Consider the following 14,262-nt stretch of genomic DNA (forward strand, 5'->3'; position numbering starts at 1 on the left):
TGTTCTAGATTTCCAGGAAAGCCTTTTCTGTAACGTTTCCTTCAGGGGCCTCCGTCCAGGCCTGAACATGGCCCCTGCTCGAGTGTGGGTTCCTTCGCAGACGTGAGTTCCTCCTCTACTGGGTGGTATGGTGGTGGAAGGGTGGGCTGGGCGTGGGAAACACTTGGACCCAAACCCGGGCCCCACCGTTGATGAGCTATGTGACTTGGAGGAAGTTACTTAGCTTCTCCGAACCTCAGTGTCCTCATCTGTCAAACAAGGGTCATGCTGCATCTCATGAGTGCGTTGTGAAACGTTGGAGGATACACTCTGTGTAAAGCTCCTGGCCCACTGCCTCGTGTCCTTCCTGACCACGCAAGGAAATGCCCCTTCCCAAGTCTTTAGGCCTCACTGCCGGCCCCCAACACCTGTCCTCCTCAACTGCCTCGTAGCCAGCCCAGCCGGTGTGGCTCAGTGGTTGAGCGTGGACCTATGAACCAGGAGGTCACGGTCTAATTCCAGGTCGGGGCACATGCCCGGGTTGCCCGCTGGATACCCAGTAGGGGGGTGCAGGAGGCAGCCAATCCATGATTCTCTCTCATCATGGATGTTTCTATCGCTCTCCCTTCCTCTGGGAAATCAATAAAAACGTATTTTTAAAAATTGTCTCGTAGGCCCCCACACTCTGCCTTTAAGCTGCAGAGTGAGAGGAGCCAAGTGTAGGCTCCAAGTGTGACTACATATTGCGCTTTTCCCAGCTTGGGAAACACATGTACGGAGGGACACCCTCGGGCTGGGACCTCCAACTGTCTTTCAAGCTCGACCTGCCCATCTCTGCTGGTCCTGCGAGTACCTGTTAGTCTACCTGCTCTGGGACACACCTTCCCCTTCTTCCTGTTCAAATCCAGACGGCGTGTACCCCACCTGGATTTCCCGGAAAAGAATCTAAACCACTCTCCTTCCAGTGGGGGAAAAAAATTCTTTTTCCTTAATCATTCTTGGCATTTCTGCCTGGAGGGCTGGGTGTTCTCTGGCCTTTCAACTCAGAGCCATTTGGTTTCTGCTGCATGAACAGGATGTCTGCTGTCCCTCCGTGGAAACAGCTGGCTGCACATTCACCCTAACGCTGACCTGCCGAGGCCAGAAGACAGCAGCCTAGCACAGCAGGTGGCGTGCAGACCCGGCTCAGCACCTGGTACCTGGTACCTGGCGAAAACAGCAGGAGGGCAGCATCTCATGTCCGTGTTCTGGAAGATGACGCTGCGGAGGCCCCACCAGACCAGGGCCTGGCATTACCCCCTCCCGACAGCTCCTGTGGGTGCAGTGCCCTTTAATGCCTTCAGGGATGGCACCGAGTTTCAGAGGCGCTGCCTGCACCCCGCTGAGCGCAGCGGTTGCCAAGGGGAGCGGGTCATTTCTGTCTGTCCAGATGAGGCACTGGGCCTTCACCCAGCTGCCCAGGGCCTCCCTCTCCACGCCCTTCCCAAGAAGTCCTCTCCATTAGGCGCACTGGCCTGTTTCCCTTAACCCCAGTTTCCCGACTGAGGTCTCCTGTGCCTGGGAACTTCCCTGCGGTGAGCGACTGGGGGCCGCTCCCTGCGCCGGCGCTGGGTCCTGCAGGAGGCGTGTCCCGGGACGCAGGGGGCGCGGACTTAACAGCGGGGGCGGGGTGGGCGGGGTGAGGGGGGGGCGACTGGCGGGAAGACGGAGGGTGCGGCCGGGCGCGTGTGCCCAAGTCCGAGGGCACCGTGGTGGTGAGTGGGCCCGGGTGGGACGCCCGCCGAGCCCAGGAGCGGGAGCGCGCGGCTGGTTCAGGAAGTTCAGGCTGCGACCTCAGGGGCAGGAGGGAGTCGGAGCGAAACCTCAGAATGCGCGGCGCCGGCCGGCCGGCGGGCGGGGAAGACAGAGGGCGCCTTTGCCGGCGCAGGTAGGCTGGGCGCCCCGCGACCCTGCGCTCCGCCGGCCCGAGGGGACCGCCAGACCTGCCCCCACGCCCAACCGATCCAGGTCCCGGCGACGGCAGCACCGCGGACCCAGGGCGCCGCCGGGAGCCTTCCGTCGGTCGGGACGGAGAGGTGAGTCTGCGCTTCCTGTGGGTGCTGTGCGGGAGTTAATGCTGTGAGCTGCCATCTGTTGGGAGGGAACCTCAGCTCACTTCTTACTTTAGAAGGAGACCAGCGCCCAGGGGCCGCATCCAAGGGCCGCCTCTAAGTCGCCTGCCTCTGGCCCTTCAGGACGTCAGCTCGGCCCCTCCCGGTGTGTGGGGTGGGGGGTTCCCCGCGGTCCGCGCCGCTGCGGGCTGAGTGCCGGCTGCTGCGTGCACGGCTGGCGGTTGGGTGGGGCGGGTGGGGCGGGGCTCTCTGACCGCCTTGGGACGTGTTGAAAGGGACGGGGGCTTTCCGCTTGCGACTGAAGAAGTTGAGGCCTGTGACCCTCCAAAAAGTTAGCTTCCACGTCTCCGAATTAGCCCAGGTGGAGCCCAATGCTCACCGGCTAAGAAAGTGGCCCGAACGAAAACCCGGCCTGGAGCCGGGGGTGGAGGGGGACCTGCCCGCTTCCCTGGCTCCGGGCAATGGCTGGGACCAGACTGCTTCCTCACTGCTTTCCTCTCCAGAAGGTCCCTCCGCCAGCCCTCACCCCACCCAGAAGGCAGCTCGGGGGACACAATAAGCCCTGATTCCCTAGTGCTTTTGCAGAGCTTCAAGGACTACATTATGTAATAAGAGAGTTAAGTAAACCGCAGCTCGTAGCGCCTGGGAATGCCAGTCCTGCTAACCGAAAGGGAATCCGAAGCAGCCCAGCAGGCTGCCCCTCGATCCTGTTGAATGAGGACAGAGAGGAAAAGTGCACTTGAGCATCTCAGGAGCAACTTCCTCCCAAAGCTGCTGCGCTAGGTTCCTAGGAACCTGAAGCTAATTTTAAGGACCCCTCATCCCCCCCCCCAACTGTATTTTTATTGATTTGAGAGAGGAAGGGACAGGGAGAGCAATAGAAACATCAATGATGAGAGAGAATCATGGATTGGCTGCCTCCTGCATGCCCCCACTGGGGATCCATTGGGCAACCCCGGCATGTGCCCTGACCCGGAATGGAACTGTGAACTCTTGGTTTATAGGTCGGCGCTCAATCACTGAGCCATGCCGGGCAGGACCCCTCATTGTGAAGTCCCGTTGGCCAATGAGAGATTCTTGAGTCATAAGACTTAAAAGCAGCATTGATCCGTCTTGTTCCTACAAATGGTTTGCAAGCACCACCTAAAGGATTGAGCAAGGCCTTGCTAAGAGGTCGATGACACCTCCCCCGGGGCCAGGGCTGACCAAGTCCTTCGTTTCCTCTGAAACTCTGGTCCCCATCTCCAGCCCAGACTCAGTTTTAGGAGAGAAATGCATTGCCAAACACTTGGTCAATATTTAGCCTGTGGAATACAGAGAGGATGACTTCTGCCCTTTTCCCCGAAGACGAAACCCAGGAGAATAATGAACTCAACAAGCTAAGTCACTGCTTTCATCAAAGAGGGAGGCACATCCATCCCATCTGACCATTCGCTCAACACAGACTGTACCTACTGTGCGCCAGGCAGTCAAGACCTTGGAGTCCCAAAAGAGGCTCTTTCTGCCTTTGAGGACCCACAATCTGATCAATAAGACAGATACCAAAACAAACCGTAGTTCAGAATAATCCACATCATAATGGCAGTGGCCCTGGGACACTGAGCAGTCCCAGGGAGGGAGTGATAAGCTCCCCAGGAGTTATCTGGGGAGTCTACACTGCAGGAGGGCTGGGTGGGCAGGGTGTTGGGTGTTTGGGCCGACGGAAGAGTATATGCAAAGTCAAGGGCAGGCTGGGGGAAATGCAAGTCATGGGGAGAATATGACCGTACTAAGAATGGCGAGCCCTCTCCCCCGCATGGGAAGTCATTTGGGGTTAAGCAGGGAAAGGCTATGGTCAGATTTGTGTTTGAAGCGACAGCTAATGACCAGATGGAAGCTGGCTGAGGGAGATGCGATGCAGAGACGGGAAGGACCTCAACTCAGATAGTGGCAGTGGAAACAGGAGAGAGATGGTGGCAGTGGTGTTTTTGAAAGGAGAGTCTAAGTACCTGATGTCCAACTGAATGTGGTGACGGAGGAATGAATGGGAGAGAGGATGCTTGTCGGGTTGAGCTGGGAGCGGGGAGGTGGTGGTGCCTGTGGGGGGCATCGTAAGAACTACAGGAGGAGTGGGCCTGGGAAGTGGACTGTGGGAAGAGAAGGCAGTTAACATTTCAGAAACATTTAAGTTGGATATTCCAGGAGAGGTCCCGGTGGATTCAGATGGTCGGCAGTGCGTACTCGGGTCAGGAGATCAGAGAGAGAGGGAGGCTATCCAGATGTTGTGCATAAAAGCAGTGCTGTAGGCGGCTGCAGAAGCCTCCGTGAGACCATGTCGGTGCCCAGAGCCTTGAGAGATTCTTGCGTCGTAAGACTTAAAAGTAGCATTGATACTACTGACTTCCAAATGACTCTCTAGATTCCCAAGGCTTTCCCCAGGTGCCCGGCAGGGTGATACCTGAGCTATTGGGGAGAATCCTTGGGTAACGGCACACAGGTAATTAATTACATGCTGATACCCAGGCATCACTGCCCAGTGTGAGAAATGAATTCTCTAGAACAGTGGTCGGCAAACCGTGGCTCGCGAGCCACATGCGGCTCTTTGGCCCCTTGAGTGTGGCTCTTCCACAAAATAACCACGTGCGGGCGCGCACGTACAGTGCTATTGAAACTTCGTGGCCCATGCGCAGAAGTTGGTTTTCAGCCTGGGCGAGTCTATTTTGAAGAAGTGGCGTTAGAAGAAGTGGGGGTGTTGGTCGCATGTGGCTCGCGAGCCGCGGTTTGCCGACCACTGCTCTAGAAGATCAACTAAGATCTGCCAAGATCTCTCCAAGTCTAGCAATTGCACCTGTGTGGGAGGGTCCCGCCATCATTAAAACAAGAGGACGGCTTTCTCAGACTAATTCTAAGCCCCTATAGAGTAGTCCTTTAGGTATGGCTGCCCCTGCCCAGGTCAGGATCTTATGGAAGAAAAGAAACCTTGAACTTGGAACTAGACAGAAAAGGGGTCTATTCTTGCCTTGACCACTGACTAGCTGCCCTCGAACAAGTCTTTAAATCACTCCCCTTATATTTAAAACTAGAGGCCTGGTGCACGAAATTCATGCACTGGTGGGTGTGTCCCTCAGCCCAGCCTGCACCCTCTCCAATCTGGGACCCCTTGAGGGATGTCCAACTGCCCTCTCACAATCCAGGACTACTGGCTCCCAACTGCTCACCTGCCTGCCTTCCTGATTGCCCCTAACTGCTTCTGCCTGCCAGCGTGATCACCCCCTAACCACTCCCCTGCCAGCCTGATTGATGCCTAACTGCTCCCCTGCCAGCCTGTTTGCTCCTAACTGCTCTCCCCTGCAGGCCTGGTCACCCCTAACTGCCCTCCCCTGCAGGCTTGATCGCCCCCAACTGCCCTCCCTTGCAGGCCTGGTCCCTCCCAACTACCCTCCCCTGCAGGCCTGATCGCTCACAACTGCCCTCCCCTGCTGGCCTGATCCCTCCCAACTGCCCTCCCCTGCTGGCCTGATCCCTCCCAACTGCCCTCCCCTGCTGGACATCTTGTGGTGGCCATCTTGTGTCCACATGGGGGCAGCCATCTTTGACCACCTGGGGGCAGCCATCTTGTGTGTTGGAGTGATGGTCAATCTGCACATTACTCTTTTATTAGATAGGATGGGGCTGAGGGTTTGTTACTCACCAGGGCAGTGGTTAAAATCAGAACCAAAATGAAAAAGAAAGTACATTTACTGTGCTTCACACATTGTAAGGTTCTAGAAAAAGGTGAGGGGTTTCATTGTTATTGCTCCTCTTGAAGCTAGGAGATGGGACTCTGGAGGTGTAGGATCTGAGCGGCATCTTGGGCCCAGACTTGCAGCGTTTTAACTGCATGAAATATTTTTAGGCAGCAGTTACGTCTCCTGTCCTGTCAATGGCACACGTCTATTCTGGCTGCTTCTCTTTACTCCTTGCCTGCAGCGGTCAGAGCCCAAAGAAGTGGAAGCTTTACTAGCGCGTATGCGGGTTGCGCACTGCGCAAGGGCTCCTGGGAGCTCATGGGGCTGAAAGCGGCCAGTCTTCCCCGTGCTCGGCCAAGGACCACCCACGTGCGGCCCAGTCCACCCAGAGGGACTGCTTTTTTCTGATCCTCACCAGCAGTGGCCCTGAACCTGAGCATCGGTTCCTGCCCTGGGTGTGTCTGTGATTCTCCCTCTGTCGCAAGCAGGGAAGCCTGGCATATTCCAACCATGTGAAGCTTGCAAGTTATGCCAACATCAAAACGTTCAAGTCAACAGACATCTGATAGGGCTGGCTGTTGATGCAAAAAAGGAAGTAACTGCACACACAAAGACTTCAAGTGGAAAAACACTGAGTGAGGAGCCACCCACCCCCTCACTTCACAGATGAGCAAACCAAGGTTTAGGGAGGCAAAGTGTGTGCCCAGGTCAACAGCTGGTTAAGGGAGGGGCGGGAATCCGAGCTCGGTCTCTTCGCTCAGGAATAGCGGACACCCTGGGGTTTCTGTCACCTGGAGCTTCTGTACCTCACACACAGGGACACACACAGGCACTGACATGGCGGCTGAGGTCAAACAAAAAGACTGCCCTTGAAACCGGCCCTTCCCCCCAAAACTCCAGGGAAAAGTGGGAGCAGATCTTCGAGAATCCCCGAAGACCCCTGAGTAAGAGGGACAGCATTGGGTGTTTGATGAAACGTGCCATGAAGACTGTATCGAGGCCGGTGGACGGGCCAGCATACCTCACACACGGATACACGGTGGACCATCACAGAGAGAGCTCACAAGACTCGTCACAGGCACAGGAAGAGAGAAGTGGGCCCACAGCCTCTTCCCTCTCCGAGCAGCAAAAGGAAAAGCTACGCAAGTTCTTGGAAGGGCGGCCCCAGGGCCACAGAGCTCCACATGGGCTGAGCATCCCGTCAGGGCATCCCGGGGGCCGAGGGCGGGGGGGCTGGGAGCCAGGAGCCGGCCTTTGGCGGAGGCTGGACCAGGGAGGCCGAGCTCCAGAATGAACATCACGGGAACCGAGATTCCTCTCTCAGGGCGGCTCCCAGGGCCAGGGCATTGTCCACCCGAATCCCGGCCCCTGGGAAGAAACTGGCTCCACACCTGTAAGCGAGCTGCTCGTGGAGGTTGTTGCTGAGCAGTGAAAAGACAGCCCCCTCGTGGCTCGGCTTCCTGGTCAGCACTGGAGGCTGGTTGACGAGCCACTGCAGACTTGCCCCTGCTTTTGACCGCCCACAGCTTCTCCCTGCGAGAAGGCTGTAGTTGACTTCTATTCTCCGCCAAGACAGCCCTCACTTCCTGCCAGAGAGCCCCAAGGAAGGCCCATCAGCAGCTCCTTTTTGCTTCTGGGCAGAGAAGAGGGAGAACTATTATCGCGACGGGGAGCTGCCTGCGATTTCGCTGTCAGCGGCGAGACGGAAAGGGTGGGCTCGCGGCTTTAGAGGGGGGTGTGGGGCAGGGACCGAAGAGGGACTGAGGAGTCCAGCCCTGGGCATTATGGGAACCGACCCGCAGGCAGTGGACATGCGTGTCTTCACCTAAATGACACGGGACCATGGCCACCTTAACAAGAGGCACCGCCCTTCCCACCCAACCTGGGAGCTCCACTGTGGGACAGAGCCAGCCTCCCAGCGCCCCTCTGCTGCCCGTGCATGGCCGTGACCCCGAGACCACAGGTGCCACTCATGGGCAGTGGCCTGAAATCAGCCAGGAACGAACGCTGGGGTCATAGGGACCTGCCCAGAGGGACCAGGAGTAAAATTCCGCCGACCGTCCTCCACCCCTGCCAGTTTTCAGTGTGCAGGCAGGGCTGTCCCCAGCCGTCTGCTGAAGCTAAGAATTAGAAGCACACAGAAAGGACAGCCGTCACGGTCCCCCACCCACCTGGTGGCTTTCGGAGCCCATCAGCGCTGTTTGCGCCACATTATGCCCGGGACAAGGGGCGAAGCTGGGAGGAGCCAGCCCTGCAGGCATGCCCCATCCATCAAGCCGCTTTCTTGGAAGCGACTGATGGCCTCCAGCCTCCCTCTGTCACCCTGCCGTCCACGCTGACCGGAAACAGTCCCGCTGCCCAGCGTCCACAGCCTGCTGAGCAGCAGTGGCCGAGGTGAAACCCTCCAGGCTAATGAGACGGCGACCCCGTCGTGAGGCCTCCACACACCTTCGGCCCAGACGCCTCCTGCTCGGAGCTCTCCTGGTTTCAGATTGGAAACGCAGGGCCCGCCCACGGACAGCTGGCCCAAAGCCTTCTCTGGTTCCGGGAAAAGGCAAGGTGGGCTCGGGGAGCTTTGAGAGAGGACGCTGTCGGCCCTCTGAGGACAGAGTCTGCTGTGTTTTCGGTGGACAGACGGCAGGGACTCCCTGCAGCCACGGAAAGAACGCCTCAGGCCCACGCAGATGCTCTGTCTGGACAGGGGAAGGGACACGGCCACGGAGCATGTGCCACATGGGGAAGAAGGTCCCGGCTCCTTCCTGACTGACATTTTCCAGGAATAAGTGATTAGTGGTCTTAAAAAAATTATTCCTTCAATAGGAACATTTAAACCCCTGAGGTGTGCTGTCATTCAACATTTGCTTTCGGAGTGAATGAATAAATTCACACCAAAAAAAACCCAACTATGACATTTTCTATTTCTTAAGCAATTAATAATGGAAACTGGACCATTCTTTTCCACTTACCAGCTATTAGATTTCAAGCAACTTTGCATTATATCTTTCCACATTATTTTTATCTGGGAGAAATTCACATCACATAAAATTAACCATTTTAAAGTGAACAATTCAGTGGCGTTTAGTACATTCACGATGTTGTGCATCCACCACCTCGATTTTCATCACCCCAAAATAAATCCCTGTTCCCACTGAGCAGGTACCCCTATTGCCCCCCCCCTCCCCAGCCCCTGGCAGCCACCAGTCTGCTTGCTGTCTCTATGGAGTTATCTTTTCTGTTATTCTATATAGGTGGAACCATACAACTATGACCTTTAGTGTCTGGCTTCTTCATTTAGCATAATGTTTTCAAGGTTCATCCATGGTCTAGCTTGGTGCTTTTTCGTGACTGAGTAATATCCCATTGCCTGTATATAGCACCATTTGTTCACCTATTCAGGCGTTGATGCTGTTTCCACCTTTTGACTATTGTGACTGTGGGTATACAAGGATTTGTTCCTGAGTACTTACTTTCCGTTGCTTTGGGCACATACCTAGGAGTGGAATTGCTGGATCATGGCAATTTTTAGTTTAACTTTTTGAGGAACTGCCAGACTGTTTTCCCTTCCCCCACTTTCTTATCAACATACTTGTCAATTCACTTTCCTTTCTAGAAGATAATATGCATATCACGTGGCGTACTCTTCTATGCCTAGTCCCTTATTTGTTGCCTTTGATCTTACAAATTCATGAGAGATATTGCCTCTTGTTGCCCTAGAGATAGAGTTATTTGGATGCTTAACAAAGAAAATACTAACTCGGTAGGAAGCAACAGCTAACAACAGCAACATTCGTGGAGTATTGTATATATGTGTGCCGGGCATTGTAGTAGCCACTTCACCGCCTTCCTCTCATTTAACCCTCATGACAGCTCGACTATTGTCCCTATTTTACAGATGAGGAAACCGAGGTCTCTACCAAGAGCTAAGTGTTCTTCCCCGGCTCCAGTGTTTATTTGTTTGTAAACCTTTGTGACCCTTGGTAAGATCGGACTCCCCCAGGTGTCCTCTGGTGCCACCGCTCTGCTGAAGTCCCAGTGCACAGTATCTGGTCCATAGTAGCTGCTCCTTAAACATGGCTTCATAAACACGTGCTTGTGCAGATGGAACTTCCAGCCCGTCACACTGGCACGTGACTCCAATGCCTGGGACCTCAATTTCAACTCACAGACTTTCTCAAAACAGACGTGGCCCAGGGATCAGGGAAAGGAGATGGTCAGACAGCTAGTAAATGTGGGGGAGGGGGCTTGGCCCAGGCTGTGGGTGGGTGGGAACGCAGGGAGCGTGCTAAGAATCTGGAAAGCTGTAGAAGAAACAAAACCCATTCATGGTCACATCGGCCTCACGGGCTTCCAATTTGCAACCTGTGATAGAGGCTTGCCCCTCTTGGGAAAATAATCTCATATGTTTTCCAGCAACTTGTGTTAAGTGTTAGCAGTATTGCTGCATGGGTAGGCTGAGTATTCGCAGGAGTGGGGTGGCGGCTAGGGGGTGGCGGGGGGAGAGAAAGAGAAAGAACTAGAGCCAACTAGAACCAGCTTGGTTGCCTTTGTGACCCCAGATTTAAAATCAGGATTATCACCAAACTTAAGAACATACAGAGGGATCAAATGTGTTTCAAGTCGGGGAAGGAGGAGGCTGACTACTCCCTATCCACTCGAGGTTACTTACATAATTGCTTTCATGGCCAAACATATAAAACATCCCGAAAGGACCTCAAGCCCAGCACGCCATCGGCCACCCGCAGCTCTGTCCCTGGGCCCTGGGAAGGGGGCACGGAGGGAAGAACGTGTCCCAGCAGCCCTTCTCCCGGGCCACAGAGGAGGAGTCCTCCAGCCTGCGGCCAGGCTGCTCGGGAGTCCATGGACCAGAACCGGTGGCTGGAGGGAGTTGAGGAAGTGTCGCCGTGGTAACAGTGGGAGTTTGGAAACCTCCAGATCTGGCACCCCTGATGGACTCCTCGGAGGCAGCTCTGCTTTCTTGAGCAACCTGGAATCCATCATCCCCTCCGCCTGCACGGAGTCATCCAACTCAGACCACACCCTCCTGAGCCCGGCCCAGGTCCCGTTGGAGTGACAGCTGCCTCCTTGCTGCTCCCACCCCCATCTGTCCGATTTCCCCTGGGACGCTTCACTAGTCCTGCTTTCTCGTCCGTTTCCTGTGCTCATCCAACTCCCCACAAAAAACACCGTCTGTATCTGTGGTTCACAGGAATCCCGGCCAGGCAGCGGGCAGGTGCAGCAGGCCCTGGGGAGCCTTAGACAACGGAGAAGGTCCCCGTCCTCGTGCACACAGTGGGTGCTCAACACCTGGGCACCGGGCTGTCTGCAGCTGGACTGCAGACGGTGGACGTGGCAGCTCTTGGCCCCTTCGGCCTCAATGGCACTAACAACCCGGGCTCAGGAAAGGAAGGAATCGCCAGGAAAGTAGGGAAACGCCAGCAGAGCGTGCCTGCCTCTGGGAAAAACACGGGAGAGCCTTTTGCAGTAATTGAGGCAGCGAGATGCTGAGCACCCCACACACGTGGGCTGTACCCACTGAGCTCAGCAATCGGAAATTACCACATGGGATATCAGTTCCTAACGCGGAAACGTCAGGAACACAGCCAGCCAGTGCGGGGGCTCTCCAACAACACGTCGTAGCCTCGCTTTCAAGTGGCGTCATGTATGTGTTCGGCACGGAGCCCCATGAGGCTGAGGCCCCTCTCCATTTGAGGCCAGCAATCGTGGGATGTCCGGTCTCGCCTCCGTCACCTCTGACCTTGGCACTGACAGCCTCACCCGAGAGTCAGAAGTAGCCCGTCACCAAGACAGGCCGGCAGGGTGCACCTACACTCGAACGAACGCCCAAGACTCTCTGGCACCTGAGACCAGGCTGCACGAGTTCTCCAAACCCAAACAGTGAAATGCCACTGGTGGATGCATTTCCCCTGGGGCCGTCTGTCTGACCAGTGCTGCGTGTGAGCCCAGGGACACTGCCCGGCACGGCGAAGTGACCGCGGGGTGTTTGGGGGAAGAACGGTCACATGGTCCTGACTAGCTGTGAGACCTTGGCTACTTCAGGGAGCCTCAGTTTCCTCCTCTATAAAAATGTTCATTCGTTAATTCCGCAGATACTTCCCAAGAGCAAAACACATCCCGGATGGTGGGGATGCCCTGAATGGAATAGATCCTGTGAGACGATTAAATAAACAAGGAGCCTAAGGCAGGGGAGGGGCTGTTGCCGTGGGACCGTGAGGGGCACAGGACGGGGCTGTCCCCTCAATGAGGTCATGGAAGGTTTCCCAAGGGGAACTACAGTTCAGCCGAGACTCACATGAAAGAGGCCAGGAGGCTCAGGGCAGTGGTTGGGGTGGGATTGGGGAGCACTGGGGGTTCCAGATAAAGAAGCTTGTGTGGGGCCCCAAACCAGAGAGGACCGCAGATCCCAGGGAGCCTGAGAAACGGAAGGCCTGGGGCCTGCAGGGTGACGGGGCCCCGGGTGCTCGGTCTCCTGTTGCTTTTTAGGACTTGGGGCAGTGAGAGAGCACCCGCTGGGACACCGGAGGCTCGAGTCCCGCCTGCGGCTGGCAGCGCTGCTGCTGTAAACTAACAGTGAACACTGCTCTTTAGCTTATCCAGCTGAGAAACGGCGAGAAACCCCTCCCCGCCCACAGGACGTGGACCCGGCGAAGAAGTGTGTGCAGAGCCTTTGACAAATTAAGATGAGTTACAAGTGCAGGGTCCCTGACGGCTCCTCCCCACTCACACACGAACCAGGGGCGGTGTCAGCCGGGGCATGGGGAAGCCATTACTTGGAGTTTTCAATCTCCCTCCCCCGTTCCCAAGGGAGCAGGAGATAAATAGCCGTTTCTTCCTGATTGCTTTGGTGATATTTCATTTCAGTTCCTAATCAGGTTTAGCCTGAGGAAGAAAGTGGGCTATTAATGGAAGGGTTTTTTTAATTGTAATATTTGTGATTAACCCTGCACAGTCCCCAGCTCTGGCCAAGGCGTCCTTTGGTTGACCAGAGAGATCAGGTCTGAAACACTAGCCCTACTATGTCCCCTGCTCCCCAACTTCCGGGGCCCCCCTGGGGCCCATCACAGCAAACCTGTGTGTGGCCTTCACAGCGTCTGTATCTCACCAGCCTTGTCTGAACCACTCATCCCCCTGCTCTTCCTCGGAGGGTTTCTGCCCTGCCACCCAGGCCCACACTCTGCGCTTGGCGGCCCTTCCTATCCATTGCACCCCAACTTCCCTCTCCCTCCCAGTGTCCAACCCTCCAGGTGATGACATTCGCACTGGGTCCAGCACAACCTCCATCTCCTCCACGCCCCTCCCCCCAAACCCAAGCCAACATTGATCTTCTCCTTCCTCATGGTGCGTGCACTTTGGATTTTCTGATATTCACTTCAGCCTCTAATTGCTGTTAGTTTTTGGAAATGAAAAGGGCATTTTCAGTTTGTAAAGGGCTCTCACGATGCTCTCATCTGGCTTTCACAACAGCACTGGGTGGTGGCGAAGTCCGTGGGCTTATCACCTTCCCATCTTAGAGATGAGGAAGCTGGGCTCGGGGTTCGGGGACCCGCCCTGGCCCCTGGCAGGAGCGCTCTGAGCTTCATTAAGAAACACTCCTTGGAAGGAACCAGCTTCCACACCTCCCTGTCCTCCCTCTGCACCACGTTCGTCACATAGTAGATTCGTAACGAGCACTCCTTGAAATAAAAACCCATGTGCAGCTTCAGGAAAAGTGATTCAAGTGGCACATTCTGTTGATGCAAACAATGGTGATTTGAACTTACAGCATGAGTTTCCTATGTGCCGAGGGAGACTCGCACCCACTCTTCACAAACCTCCCCACGCGGAGTCATCGGGGTGAACCACAAACAGCACTGGGCCCAGGGCCTCAGGGCCGAGGATGGAATGTGCTTCTCAGAACTGGCTCAGCAGGGGGACATGCTCCGTGCTCGGCCAGCCCTGAGGAACCGGTCACCTGGTGCGCGGAGGGTCTAGGTTGCCCAGCGCCACCACACAGCCAGGTGAAAGCCTCCGGGTGGGGGTGGGTGCCCACCCATCTGCCCATCTGGACTCACATGGGACCTAACGTCCCAAGATCGTCAGGCCACTTGCCACCTTCTGAACTGAGCTGTGTTTGCCACGCCCCTATGATTCCTGTCAGGAATGAGGAATCAGCCGTTATGACTCCAAATAGCAGCCCAGATCCTACCAGCCGAGCACACTGGCAGGCACAGAGCTTTCACAGCGTCCCCTGCTGGTTTGCTTTGCGGTTGTTGCATGTGACCCCACCTTCAAACCACAGCCCTGCCCCCAGTGTCCTTCCATCCAGGCCACACTGCGATCACTTTCCCCATTTTGGGATGGAGAAACTGAGGCCCAAGGCAACTGAATGCCTTTCCCAAGGACACATGCGAGCTCACAGGTGAGAATTTGAGCCGGCCTCGGAGACCACAGTCTCTGAGCCTCCCTGC

General features: G+C 55.9%; 1 protein-coding gene across 1 annotated transcript in view; it reads left to right on the plus strand.

The window, feature by feature from the left end:
• Positions 1-1,726: 1,726 nt before the first annotated feature.
• The window catches only part of KIAA0040, a 28,373-nt gene continuing 15,837 nt past the window's right edge, over positions 1,727-14,262 (plus strand). The window contains exon 1 of the mRNA XM_080648066.1: positions 1,727-2,054. The gene's annotated coding sequence lies outside the window, so the exon portion shown is untranslated. The remainder of the gene's footprint in view (positions 2,055-14,262) is intronic.

The sequence above is a fragment of the Plecotus auritus genome, assembly GCF_963455305.1.
Source record: "Plecotus auritus genome assembly, chromosome: 12".
In the NCBI taxonomy this organism is placed as follows: Eukaryota; Metazoa; Chordata; class Mammalia; order Chiroptera; family Vespertilionidae; genus Plecotus; species Plecotus auritus.